At 42.1% G+C, this 14,650-nt stretch overlaps 1 protein-coding gene across 7 annotated transcripts in view; it reads right to left on the bottom strand.

Moving 5' to 3' along the window:
* Positions 1–14,650, bottom strand: part of ARID1B (AT-rich interaction domain 1B) — a 445,974-nt gene that overhangs the window by 58,458 nt on the left and 372,866 nt on the right. The gene's annotated exons all lie outside the window — the stretch shown is intronic.

Consider the following 14,650-nt stretch of genomic DNA (forward strand, 5'->3'; position numbering starts at 1 on the left):
GACAGAAAAGAGAATCTGAGATTGGCAATGAGGTCCTTCAATAAGAATTTAAAAAAATAACTAAAGTGAGCTCTGTTTTAAAAAAAATCAAGTTCCTTGGTCCTATATTAAAGCCAATACAGCTCCTTTGTTTGCCTTGCCACAAAAACAAAATGAGAAAAACTGGAAAACCATGCGAAGAGAGTGCATGTTTGATGCTGTTTCTCCTTCCTTCCAAAGGCCAGGTTTAGCATCCCAGTAGGTTTGTCTTTTTCCAGATGTGATTTAGTGCATAGCTTTCTGGAAAATGCCTTTCAGCAGATGTCAGCAGAAGTAAGTCAAAGAGTTTGATCAAGGACCTAATTAAGGCACTGGGCACAAAAAAATACTCTGGGTATGATACAATCCAGTTATGCAGCAATACTGCAGAAATTTTACTGACTCCGGAACCAGTGAGATGTGTTAAAATTAACCACATGTATGTATAAATAACTTCATGACTGGGATCTAAGTTTGCATAAGAAGGTGACCTCAATTAAGCCTTGACAAATTCTAGTCATCCTCTTATTTGAGATGAAGAATTTTTTGTCATATAAAACATCATGGATTTTTAAAAAACATTATCAATATGGTAAATGGCAGGCATGAAGATCTTGGTTCTGAACAATAGGAGTTTGTGTAGTTTTATAAGCTATTATTTTTGTAGTTCTTTCTAGTAAACTCAACAATTCTTCATTCTCTCTATATATATATACATAACACTTTAAATCTTAAACTTTTACAAAACAGTGTCTTTATCCTCATGTAGCAGGTAGGATAATTGAGGTACAGGGAGAGAATGACTTGTCCCTAAGATCACCAGATGAATGGCAGAACCAGGAACTGATCCCGAAGCCATTTATTCCTTAAAAATATAATGTAACTATGCACCCTCTCTGGTATACTTATGTTCGTGTACACATTACTATTTATTTATATGCGTAGCATGTGTGTAAAAATACAGATTAAAACTTACGAGTTTCTCCACTACACAGTCTGTAAATGTTATGTTGTGTTTTGCAAAAGAAATGAAAATAAAAGCCTTGCCTTTTGTGAAACCACGTAGGAGATTTCTCTCACAGCATGGTGCAGTTTGGGCTTAATATGATGTAATACTGAAACAAAACAGAACCAAATTCTTCCACCTCCACCAAATAACCTTCAGTGACTTAACTGGCTTTAATATATTTTTTAACTCCTTGCAATATAATTTAGAGTTTTCAGGACCTTTGGTAGGAACTGCTCTTCTCCTTTGGAGGCAGGGAAGCAAATTATTAGTCCCATTTGGCCTAATTTTCCTGACACACTGTGAATTTCTTCAAAGGAACACAGAACATGTTGTCTAAATAAAGCATCATTTTCCAAGTCAGTTTTGTCCTTTGCTCTGTGAAGACAAACTTTTCTTCACTCCAGCAAAGAGGCAAAGGGTTTCTTTTGATATGAAGGAGACAACTGCCATACAATGTCATTTCTCTGCTGAAGCTTGTGATGAGTTGTGGAGGGAAAAAAAATTAAAATGCATAGCAGTGCAATCCTCTAAGGGAAAATTACAAAGGGAAAATAAAAAGAGTTGGATCATTTGGCAACAACTTGAAAAGATTTCAGTGTTACAATCAAGCTTTTCTTATGTAAATATTGTACCTTAAAAATACACTTCTCAAAGTTTTGGCTAAAAAGACTAGTATTGCAACAAGTAAAGCTGGTGGAAATATGTTTTTTTTTTTTGATGAATCTATGATACTTTTACCATTATGGGCTAAAAATACCAGCGAAATGCACATGGGATGAAGTCTGCAGGTGTGTTCTCATGCTCTCATATACAAAATGTATGCATTGAAAGGCTCGTTCAAGGAGTGTGGATGGTAAAGAGAGAAAGGAAATAAGCATTACAAGTGAATCTTTCTCCAGTGTCTAGAATTTATTTTAAATAAAGCAACGTAGACTTTTATGGTGCAAGGAAATGGCAAATAACATTACAATCCTTTTACTACTCCTATAGTACCTTACCTTTTCTATAGCATCTTTTATGCCAAATTGCTTTATTAACTCTGGGGCTCTGTTCCAGTGAAGGGCTCATCCATAGAAATCTGACTGTAAAATCAGGGTCAAAAACTGATGTATAAATCATACATGGGATCACATCATCCACCACAGGAATCAAACACTAGAGTTGTTCATCAGTGCACAACACTATATGATAGCTTTATAACAAGAAGTACAAAATAATTCCCAGTTGAAACTGCAGCTGGGGATTGGATAAAAGGAATGAGATTCCTAGCTCCGGCCATGATATGCTGTAAACAACCTCACTTTGGAAAATGCCTTGGGACCCTGAATGACCGCTGGGAATGTAAGTGGAGGAATCTGTTTTAGGTCCTATCTGGCAGAACAGTGCTCGCCCTTTGGTGCCATCCTGATGTCTTGGGTAGGTATTCAATTAGAAGAAAAAAGACCACTTCCTGAATCACCGAACTGAAGTGGAATGAATGTGTTCTTTGAAGGTTTCCTCTCAATGTTGTGACCACTATTATGCTGTACTACACAGGGACATTTTGAGATTCTGATGGCTGACATTTTGAATGGCTAAATGCTTTTTAATCGGGAAGTCAGTTTCGGTGTGGGTTACAGAACTCTTGCATGTCATGCATTGCTTGACAGTGGCCAGCAATGTACCACTTCTGTAGGGGAAATAAGCAGGTATTTGCTTCAGTCTCTAATTCTCACTCCAGGGTGGGCTTCCTTTGAGTAAAGACTGCCGACTGACAAATTGTACTGCATCAGTGCTATAATATGGAGTAGAGTCCATTAAGAACTGAGCTGAGATCACCAAACTCATTTTGATTACCCTTCAGGTCACTAAACACTTATAAATATGTTACATAGCAGCTGCTAAACATATTTCTATATGCTTAAGGTCATTGCATCACCTGCTGGTTGTTGGAGTTAAGTCAAAAATCTTATGTCTCCTTCTGTGCTGCTTTCAGTAATGGAATATTCCATATACTTTTTAAGTAGTAATTTGAAAATAGACTACTAGTCTCTCCACTGCACACCCAAATCCCTTTATTTTTGCAAGACTAAATTAAAATGAACCGTCTTTTCAGATCCACTTCCTACATGTGTGACAGCTAATGGTGAAAACACAACTAAATACTGCTGAACAAGCCCTATGACATATGTAATATTAAAGATACAAACATTAAAGGAGGAGTCGTTTAAAGGCAATGCAATGGATTATGACTAGGGATTGCAAGAACAAATTAAGAAAAGAAAAATTTATTTGGATAGAATGAAAAACATCCTAATGGAGAAATGTATTTATCCTCCAAGGGAAGTAACGGAAATCCCATTCCTTCACACCTTCTTTACCAGTCGACTAGGCATTAGAAAATAAACTGTGGGGGAACAACTCTGTACTGGAGAGGAACTAGATTACCTGTCTAGTCTTCTCCATCTTTAATATCTATGATTATGTGACCCCTTAGCGCATTGTTTTCTATTTTGTAGGAAAGGCAGGCAGGCAATTTGGACTGCTGCAAATCTAAAGTGATGCCATCAGCTCAAATATCACACTTACGTCTACCGTTTTTCCCCTTGCTTTGCTACAAGTAATCTCCAAGGATGCTGTGATTGAAAGAAGTTAAAAAAAACACCCTCTTTTTAGTTTATTTACTGGGTGCAATCAACAGTTTTGTCAGGGGGTTTTGTTGGCCAGTTGTACTTCATGTTTCATGTGCAAGTACAATTACTTCACTCCCATATCCTGTTCTGAATAGGAGCTCATATTTGTACTCTTCCCTACATCTTCCCACGATTTCACCAAATGCACAGAACCTGAGCAGCTGTTGTGCTTAAGCATAAGACACTGTAGGCATCTCCTTTTCCCAAGGGCTTTGGTAGGGAGTAGGGGAGTCAGATGTGTTCCAGTGAATCCCTTTCTTTATTCACTCTCAAGACTCACTCAGATGGCAGGAAATAACAAAAACCTGAAGGTCTGAGGAAGAAATATTCTTTTCCCAGTCCCATGCTTGGGTGAAAAAGGTATTTTCTTTTCTTGGGACTCCCTATAGATTGAAGGGTAGGTTTTAGGGAGACCTCACCTCAATGCTGCTACAGCTGCTACCAAGCAGACAACGTGCACAAGAGGGTCTAGGGTTGGCCAGAGCACAAGTGGGGCTGTTCCCCACCCTCCCCTGCCAAAACTATCCAGATGAACACCAGGAGGAAAGATGCCCCCGCTCCAAATGTGCTTATACCTTGACAAAACTGCACATAAAAATGTTCGGACACGCTATTTAAAGGGCATCTTTCAGGCACTAGATGAAAACAGTCAATCTCAAAACACTTACATTTTCAGTTCGTTTAAAAAGTTTGCCTTTTTTCTTTCATTCACAATACCAACCAAGAACTGGTTAGTATTCACCTCCTGCCTGCACCAAAAGAGCAACACCAGTATCTTAGTGCCAGAGGATTTCAATTTCTCATTTATTTGCATTTTCTGAGCCAAAATACTAATCCATAAATTGAAAAATATCAGAGGTTGTGATGCTCGATTAGGTCATTGTGAAATGCAAGATAAAAAGATCTCACGAAAGAAAAGAGGATATGGAAGGTACACCCATTACATATGGAGTCCAAGCCATAAGAGCCACTGTGAGTAGTTGAGAAGGGGGGTTCTGTCCCTTCAGCTGAGGTGCCTCTACCTAACTGAACCTTTAATTACCAGTAGGTCAGAGGGCCATCTTAAGGGGTTACGGTGAAGCCACTTTACAGTACTAACCCACTTGCTACATTTAATGCTTGCTAGTATATGGTTTAGTATTAACATCTAACACCACATATTCTTTTTGCTGTCACTTCCTTCAGGTTGCAACAGGCAACTAATTACAAACTGGATATCAGGAATACCTAGCACATTATCAGGGAATTCCAGAGGTGGGTCAGACTTAGCTACGTACTATGATAAAAGTGGATTAAACTTCTCAAAAGGACAAAAAATAAACCCTTCCTCCTTGCAAGTAAACATGTCAAAGTTGGACCTTTTGCTGTGTGGAGAGGGATTAGGTTCTCTTATTTTCTGTTTGTCTGTAGGCATATATTTAACTCCATATCTCTGCTGTACTATTGCTCTGGATCTTTAACCTACATCAGTTTTGCAGTGAATGCACTGCAGCATCTCAGGGGAGTAATTTGTGCAAACATTTTAAAAGGAGTATTTTTTTTAATGCTGACACACTGCTAAGGTGGCTACTTGATTACAAACTGTGAAAATGACTGTGTTAGGCTGTGCTCACAAATCACAGCGTACTGACCAAATTGCCCTGTGCTTATCTGTGCCAGGTCTGCAGCATGACAGTATTTCCTCTCTCTTTTAAATGTCAAAGTATGATTTGGGGGGTTGTTATTTAAACACACTGACCTGCACAATAACCAGAAGTACTTTATTTAAATCTATCTTGAGCTGAAACTAGCCGTAAGCGCTTATAATCTGTCATACTTTGACACCAAATGGGTTATTATAATGAGAGTAATTCAGGAGTGAGATCTGCAAGCACATTTTCCCTGGAGGATTTACACGCGTGCGCACACACACGCCCACACTCACACACACACATTTTGTTATGGATTTTCCTTCTTGCCACATACGAGCTTCCTTGGAGAAGCGAAGAATAATCTGCCATCAGGAGATGTGGAGGAATTAGTAGAAAGGAAAGAAGGTAAAAAGGAAGGAAAGAAAAAAAAACCCCAATAACTTGAGGTGCTCTGACTGGAATCTCATCGGTGAGTTCAAATGTCAACCAAATCCAAACTATATGAACTGAGGGTACAGGCTTGAAAAAGCTGCATAATGGTGTTAAAGACACGTCGTCCAGCATTTAAAACAAAGAGCCAGGTATAATCCAGTAGTATATTTAAACAAGATCTCCCTCATTTTTTTGGCTAGTACTATAAAATATCCCAAACATGTATTGGTGGTCCCTGCTTGTTTAGTGGAAAAACTCTTGGTCATAATAATAACAACAGCAACATAAAAGAGCAAACAAGGCACTTGGGGATATGCTGGGTGCTGAGACCAAAGCAAGATTTTTAATCAAATCTATTTTTCAGGAAGGAGAGGGAGGGTAAAGGTGTATGCTTGTATGTATGGGCAGAAGGGAAGAGGGCCATGGTTCTGAACTGCAAATGAGACTGAAGCAGCATTATGAAGTATCAATGACAAAAGCACACTAGTTAGTGCAAAGAGGATGCACTGACACCAGGTAAACTGAATTAACTTGAACTCGTTTGTTTAGTGACCACGAATGAAAGGAAACACTGAAATGTGAACTAATTTTCTAGTACCCTAATAATCAGAAAGCATCTGTCCTGGTATGTTATCTGTTCTCTTGTACGTTATAACAGTGCATGGGATATTCTTTTAAAAATGACAGAAGTATCCCTTCCAAATACATACTTATTCCCTCTCACAAAAAACCAAACAAATAAAAACCAAAACAAAAGAACCCCACACTGCCCCCCATTCTCAAAACAGTTATGCTTCTGTAGTATTCACGTCCAAGCTGTTATCAGTCCAGATTATGTTGAGAGGAGACCCAGGAGGGAAAAGGAATACAGCACACTCTGATCTCTATTGGCTTAATGCAGTACCCAGCATCTTTGAATACTGTGTCCACAGAGAGTTATTTGTTAGTTTTGATGTTACTGGGCACTAGGGCTGTGCGAAATTTCGCTGGCTGTTTCGTTTCAACACTCTTTTGACTCGTTTCGAGCTCAAAACAGTGAAACCAAAATGAAATGAAAGGCTCTGAAACATCCTCAAAACAAACCGAGGGCAGTTGAAACATTTTGAAAGTTTAAATCTCTTATCCCCATTTTATAGATAAGGTAAACTGAGGAACAGACTCAAGATTCTTGATGTGATCTGAAAATAAGGTGCAAAAGCTTTGATTTTCTCATGGAAAAATCAAGCAGTAGCAATTCAAACTGAAGGCACTGAGAGCCTCAGGGGCTCTGCATCTCTGAGGAGCAGGGTTTAGAGGATACTTTGAAAAACATGGCCAGAAGGGAGATTCCAAAGGTAACCTAGGAAAGGGAGATATATGCAGCACTGAACTATAGAAATAAATCACTAATACCATTTGAATCTGATAACATGTCTTTAGTCAAACATGCTGCATATTATTTAGACAATTCTTAATGATGCGGTTGCCTTTTGTAAAATACACTGAAAGATATGCTTCTAATTTTTGTTTTTCATGTGCCTCAATCTCGGGCAATAACAGCAGAATTTAAGCTCTTGTTTTTATCCTGTAATAATCTCCTGACATATTTTTATTACATATCATTCTGCCATGTGCTTTGAGGCTTCTACTCCTGTATTTATTTGTTTAAGAACTCCATCATTTGTAGACCACTGCAAGCCACATTAAATAAATACCATGTAATGCTGTGTGACAGAGAACATGGGACTGCTGAAGAGCTGACCAAGTCAAACTGTATGTAATCACACGGAAGCTGTGCTCTCTCCATGACCTCTGGCTATCTGACTGACAAGGTGAATTTAAACTGTAGTTTTAAGGACAGCTGCTTGTCTACTGTCCCCATCAGATATAACGTGTCAGCACTAGGAGGAGATACATTTCTTGCACAAGTGGAGTGTGGGATGGACAAAGAGGGATTCTATATAGTCTTACAGCAAGCAGGAGGGGACATGAACTGTTTTGTGAAGGGAAAAAAACAAATAAACTAAACCAAATTGCCTTGCTGAGTCTGGGAGCAAAGAGTCAGTATGCCAACTGGGGTGGTTTAGTCTGGTGTGATTTGATACCAGAATGAGGAGTGACTCATCTGACTCTCTCAATATGTACCTTCTATTTTTGTGTGTGTTTATAAATAGCATCATTAAAAAAGCGGAAGACAGTATGAACTCTGCTGCCGAATGAATGAATTGCAAGTGGGTGAGAGTCTATTCCTAGAGTATTAATAGGTGTATGGTCACCAATGTGTAGCACTGGAAAGTTAAACAAAGAAAAACAGATTCAGTATTCTTCATACTTCCCCATATATCATTGTTGAAGAGCCGATTCAATTTCCTCCCACGTGCCAGCACCACAAAAGGAAGGAGTCGCGAATCCTTTACTTCCCCTGCCCCTTTGATCTTGGGCTGTGATTCTCTCGCTTCCCTCCGCTAGGATTTTATGGTGTCTGTATCATTCTTGCTTTTGAGCACTGCTCAGCTCTACTGAGCTCAGTATGCTGGCAACAAAGTGAAAATCTAGTAAACTTCTGGTTGCTTAATGCCAGCTCTTCAAAAAAATTCATTATGATTTTCATAATAAATTCCATTTGGCCAACAGCATGCTGAACAAACAGAGTAGGGCACAGGCAAGGAAGAGCAGGCCAAGAAAGTGCATCCTTAAAAGCAGTTTTTCCCAAAAGGGAAGTTTCCCACTAGTGTCTTGTCCAACAACCTGAAACTATTTTACTTTTACTACCACCACTAAACAACACCACCAATAATAATAATAAAAATGACAACACAACAGCAACAATGTTTGGTCTCAGGTTTTCTGCACTCACATTCTCATAAAAGAGACACGGTGCATATATCAGTGCAATTTCCCAGCAGGCTCTTCCAACATCTTTTGCTCAAAAGACACCTCAAACTTACTGAGGCCACAGGAACAAACAGATTGACAGTTTCAGTGAAATGGCTGTCATAAGTACACAGAGGGATATCTACACCTAGAGATGAGAGAAGCTGGATAACACTCCCCTAACATAAACAATATAATTACTAATACTTGGGTATTAGCTATGCTTATGGATTATGTTATTAAATTTACATTTGATCTTAAGTTACCATCAAAATTGAGGCTCAGTCTTGCTGCACAGAAAGATTTAGTCTGTGTCCCAGAAGGTTTAGAGAAAAAAGGCATTCTTTTTTTTTTTATCCCCTTTTGATCATCCTCATACTTCAGTCCCATTAAAAAGTCAGAAGACGCTTTTTTTCTGCCAAAATATTCCATCATCATACCTTTGCTCAGTCAAAATGAGGACTCAGAAAGTTCATTCTCTTTTCATTAGAATAAGTGCTTTTCCCATTCTTTCCTCTACAAAAGATGGACTCTCTGTCCTTTTCTGATTCTTGTGATTCCTGTCTATATCGCACAGGCTGTCCTGCTGGTCTTCAGATTAGTGAAATGATGTAACACATTATTTTTTCTGGCCAGCAAACTGAGCCAAACCATGAAAACTTGTTATCTGGATCTTGAAACACTGATGATCACTCAAAATCAGTTTTCAAAATGATGCCTTTTCTTCTGAGCAGACCAAACTGTATTATTTTCCTGTAAAGGCAACTGATGAAGAGCTGCATTCTTAGTACTCTAGATATAAAGATAATATTTCACTAAAAAAAAAAAGAGAGAGACTTTATCATGTGATATGCATTAAATTTGGTATGGAGACAGTAGGCTCCTAAACTAGATAGATTTTTCTATACTGCAATTCTGTTTCAAAAGAACTATAATTCCTATAGAGGGCAACATCTCTCCTAAATAACCAAAGGGACTAAGCCAAAATTGGAAGTATGAGAGTAATCAAATCAAGAGCATCTCTGAGATTTCTGAAAATTCACAGCCACAATTCAGAGAATCACCCCTTCCTTCCCAATGTGCTCCTGCTTTCACAACTTAAAAGCAGTTATTCTCCAAAGGAGGGAAGGACTGTTTACTCCTGAGATCTGTGGATGATCTCTAATGGCATGAACAGCACATAGAAGTCTATATGATTGATGAGTAACAAAAAAAGTCCCCCCAAATCACTGGTTGCTTATGTCTGTATAAGCAATGTATGTGGGTATAATCTGTTGGTACCCAGGACTCCAAAATGATGGATTTGCTTTTCACTCAAACAAAATTCCAGATACAAATGTATTCTCCTTACTCTCCCACAAAAAAATAGCTTGGGTTTGGCTCAGTATGAAAAGTTTCTACCCATTTTTACACAATATTATCAGCCTTTTGAGATTATCAACACAATACTTCTTCAGGAAAATCACAAAAGAGTTGCTTCCTGCTTCTCAAGTATACACAAGGTAACTTGTATGCTGCCCTTTCTGATGCATCTCTTACTACAAGAAAAGGCCACCTAGGGTTCTGGTCCAAAAGTATAAAGTATGCAGAAGTAGTATACTTTGTAATGGAGGGAGACAGGGAAAGAAAAAAGAGCCAGCCAGCTGGGAGCCGATGCCTATTTGTGGCGGAGGTGAGAAAAGACGAATGCTTAACCTTCATACGTTCCCATGGGGTAATTTCCTACCCCAGATGCATATTTTGTGTAGTATCTTAAAAGTTAATTAATCCTAAAACAATTTCTTTTTAGGACATTGTCATTGGCACTGCAGTGCACAATATCCCCCTAAAACAGACAGCTTAGATGAATGGTTTGCTCTCTGTGGATGAAAAACTGCCACTGGGGTAACTTGTTGGCAGGGTGGAATTGCTTCTGTGACAGCATAGGTGGACAGGCTTGTCTTTGATTGTTATTTATATGCTGTGGTGGAGCACCAGCCTCCCCCAGGGACCAGTTTAAGGGGGAAGGTGGGTGGCAGAACACATTGGGTGTCTGCCACTAAGAGCTGGGGGCAGGTGCTGCCCCAACTCTGATGAGTGGCCATTTTAGATCCAGGCCAGCAGAGCTGGAGGCAGCAGTTTGCTGCCTGATGCCGTCAAAGTAACATCTCCCAGTGGAGCTGCTGCTCCTGCAACAACTCAGAGGTGAAGGAAGGAGCTTAGCGGGATGGTTTAGAGGCTCTTGGTCCTGAAGGGTGACCAGGTGGGGTTCCTAGTGGCGTTGGAGCCCCCATGAAATGCAAGGCCAGTTATCTCACCAGTGAAAGGCAAGGAGGGGCGCCTTAACCCCAGCCCCCACCTCTGGGTGGGTTATTTATCATTGGAGATAGTAGAGGGCCAGGCACACCCTGGTGTGACACCTGAGCCCATGTGGGGTGCAAGGTCCCAGTGTGTGGATAGTGGAGCCAGGCATGGCTGCAGCCACCCGAGCCCATGTGGGGTACAAGACCCTAGAGAGTGGATAATGGGGTACAGGACCCTGGAGAGGGAGAAGGGTGGCCCATGCATGCTGGTGAGTGGCACCTGAGCCTGTAGGGGGTGTTCGACCCCAGACCCCAGTGTAGGGAGTGGAGTAGGTGCCTTGGTGGAGGCGGGGGTGCAGAGCGGGGTGCAGAGGGGCACCTGATGGCCTGCACCAGAGTGGCAGCTGGGAGGCCCTGGAGAGAGGGGCGAGTAGAGAGCAGGAGTAATGAGGCCCAGTGAAGAGGGGGCACGAAGTGGACCCCGGTGAGTAGGGGGCTTGAGAGTAGGTCCTGCTAACACGGGGGCCGAGTTAGGTCCAGGCAAGCCCTCAGGCGCCTGAGGCTACAGGTGGGCTGGAGGCTGATGGAGTGGGTTGGCTGAGGAAATGCCGCAGACAAACAATGGGGCAAGTCAAGAGCCCTGACAGAGCAGCTGGGTGAGGGACCCGATGAGAGACCAGAGCCACAGTCAAACCAGTGTTTTTCAAACCGCCCAGCGCTCACTCGGATGAGGACAGTGGGAGATGCCAGAGAGGCCATGCGCCTGCTGGCTGGGGAGTGCAAGGAAGCAAGCCCGAGGACCCTCTGGGTGAGGTCAGGGTGAGTGTGGTCCCGGGGAAAGGAAGGGCGGTACGAGTGTGGCCTCACAAAGGGGCGGTAAGCGAGAGACTGCGTGAGAGGCGGTGGAGAAAGAGAGGCCTCAGTGAGAGAGAGGGAGGTGGTATGAGTGTGACCCAGCATAGGGCAGAAAGTGAGAGGCCTAACACTGATCAGTTGGGCCTGGCCTCAGGCCGGAGCCCAGCACAGCTGTTAGGAACATCTGGGAGGCTTGGGATGCAGTACAGGGAGGGTTGGAGCTGTATACATAGGCCCAGGAACCCAGGGCATTGAAAGGGCAGCCTCCCACTTAATTAAGACCATAATTATTTAACAAGGCATGGCAAGCGAGAGAGGTGGGTGGCATGCCCAGAAGCAGGTGGGAGACTAGCACTGGGGCTGGTTGGGGAGCTCCCACTTTGCCACATATGCACTCAGCAGTAATCAACTTTTTTTTCCCTGCAGTCCAGGATGAGAAGGCAGTGCATATTCAGTGCTTAAGCCTATCTTGCACTGGGGATGGCAGCGACACATCCACTTATGAAATCTTATCCCAAGGCAGTGAGGATGCTGACTTTGTTCCAGACATGGGAGACTGTTCATAGCAAGAAGATCATGTGTCTATGGAAATTTCATTCAGCTCAGATGAGGAGGAGTTGGTGACACAAGCAGAAGTGATGCCAACACTTCTAGTGGGAAAGGGAAGAGGACCAACAGCCCGGGGCCTCCGTAGAAGACCAAGGACAGCTACAGCAGAACGTGGAGCAGAACCATTTCACCACCCCCAGAAAACACGGCGGGTGATGATACCTTTAGAGGAAGGAATGGCAGAGTGTGGGGAAAAAAGTTCACAGTTAATACATCATCAGAGAACAGCCAAGGACATAGTTCATGAAAGTGCTGGGCCAACAAGAGAAAGTAATAAAGACAGTGGTGGAAATGTTCCACCTGTTTCTTTCACAAGATATCATGACTGTTATCATAAGAGAAACAAACAGAGAGGCAGAAAGAAGATTCTGGGAGTGCAATGACAGCCATCCTGAAAATAGAAAGGAGTGGAGAAAGCTCAAGAAAACAGAGCTGAAAATCTACATTGGCCTCCTACTCCTGAGTGGTCTATACCACGGTGGTCACGAGGCACTGGAGGAGTTGTGGGAGCAATGGTTTGTATGGTTAAGGGCTTGCAGGCCAAGCCCTATGAGGAGAGACTAGGGCACCCGGACCTCTTCAGCCTCTGCAAGAGAAGGTTGAGAGGTGACCTTGTGGCTCCCTATAAGTTCATCACGGGGGCACAGAAGGGAATTGGTGAGGTTTTATTCACCAAGGCGCCCCCGGGGGTTACAAGAAATAATGGCTACAAGCTAGCAGAGAGCAGATTTAGACTAGACATTAGGAAGAACTTCTTCACAGTTAGAGTGGCCAAGGTCTGGAACGGGCTCCCAAGGGAGGTGGTGCTCTCCCCTACCCTGGGGGTCTTCAAGAGAAGGTTAGATAAGCATCTAGCTGGGGTCATCTGAACCCAGAACTCTTTCCTGCCTATGCAGGGGGTCACAGGGGGTCGGACTCGATGATCTATTGAGGTCCCTTCCGACCCTAGAATCTATGAATCAATGCATCAGACGTCCACCTTGAGTTTAGAATGATTCTGTCAAATCACCAACTACCTGAGATTTGACAACAAACTGAAATGTGAGGAAAGGAGAGCTGTGGACAAGCTTGCTGCCTTCAGACATACTTGGACACCATTTGTGGAGCAGCTCAGGAAATGGTATATTCTAGGAATACACCTGAAGGTTGATGAACAACTTAGTGCATTCAGGAGTCGCTGTCCCTTCAGATAGTATATGCCCAGCGAGCTTGCCAAATGTGGCTTAAAAATTTGGTGGTGCTAGGATACAGCAACATCATTCCCCCTGCCTGGAGACATCTACCTGGAGAAGCAACCAGAAGCTCCACGGCAAGGTAATCTTGGTACCCAGGTCATTGAAAAACTGGTTCATCCCTGGTACCAGATGAGAAGGAATATTGTGGGTGACAATTTCTTCACAAGTACTGACCTGGCAGAAAGACTGCTACAGCAGGACTTGACCTACGTGAGTACAATTTGGAAAAACAAGGCCAATATCCCAAACGAAATGCAAGCAAATTGAAGAAGGGACACGTTTTCATCCGTTTCCTTTTGATGGGGAACTCACCCTAGTTTCCTATGTTCCAAAGAAGTCCAAAGTTGTGCTGCTGCTGTGAAGCATGCACCATGACCTGTCAGCAGGTGGAGAGCAAAGAAAGCCAGATATCATCCATGACTACAATAAAAACAAGGGTGGGGTGGATAACTTTGACCACTTAGTCTGTGACTACCTGCAGATGGAAAATCAACAGGTGGGCAATCGCACTATTTTTCAATACGCTGGATGTGGCTGCCATTGCCAGCCTCATCATTTGGCCAGGTCACAACACAAACTGGAAGCAAAGATCAGCTTTTAAGAAGACAGCGCCTTTTTTTTGCAGGAGCTTGGAGAACAGCTGATCGACGGACAAATAAAACGAAGAATGATGGATACACGTAATCTGTCTAAGTCGGTCAAGTCTGGCATGACTGCCCTAAATTACAAATTGTCACAACACGCCCTCGTAGAACCTTCTGCAAGCATGAGTGGAAGTTGTGCTTTTTGTCCAAGGACAGATGACTGCAAAACCCTTAAACAATGCAAAGATTGTAAGTGATTTGCTTGTGTGCACCATAGTACATCACTGCTGCTTTGTGAGGAATGCAATATTTAGTTAAAACAGGAAATATTTTTGGAAGTAATTGTTGGTTTGAAAACACTGAACTGCAGACTTAGCAAATTGTTCATTCACGCTGTGAAACTCTTAAAAAAAAAGTTTAAATTTTGTTCATAGTTCTAGTTAATATTTTGGGTTCAAAACATCATAACC

The sequence above is a fragment of the Alligator sinensis genome, unplaced genomic scaffold (assembly GCF_000455745.1).
Source record: "Alligator sinensis unplaced genomic scaffold, ASM45574v1 scaffold331_1, whole genome shotgun sequence".
NCBI lineage: Eukaryota > Metazoa > Chordata > Crocodylia > Alligatoridae > Alligator > Alligator sinensis.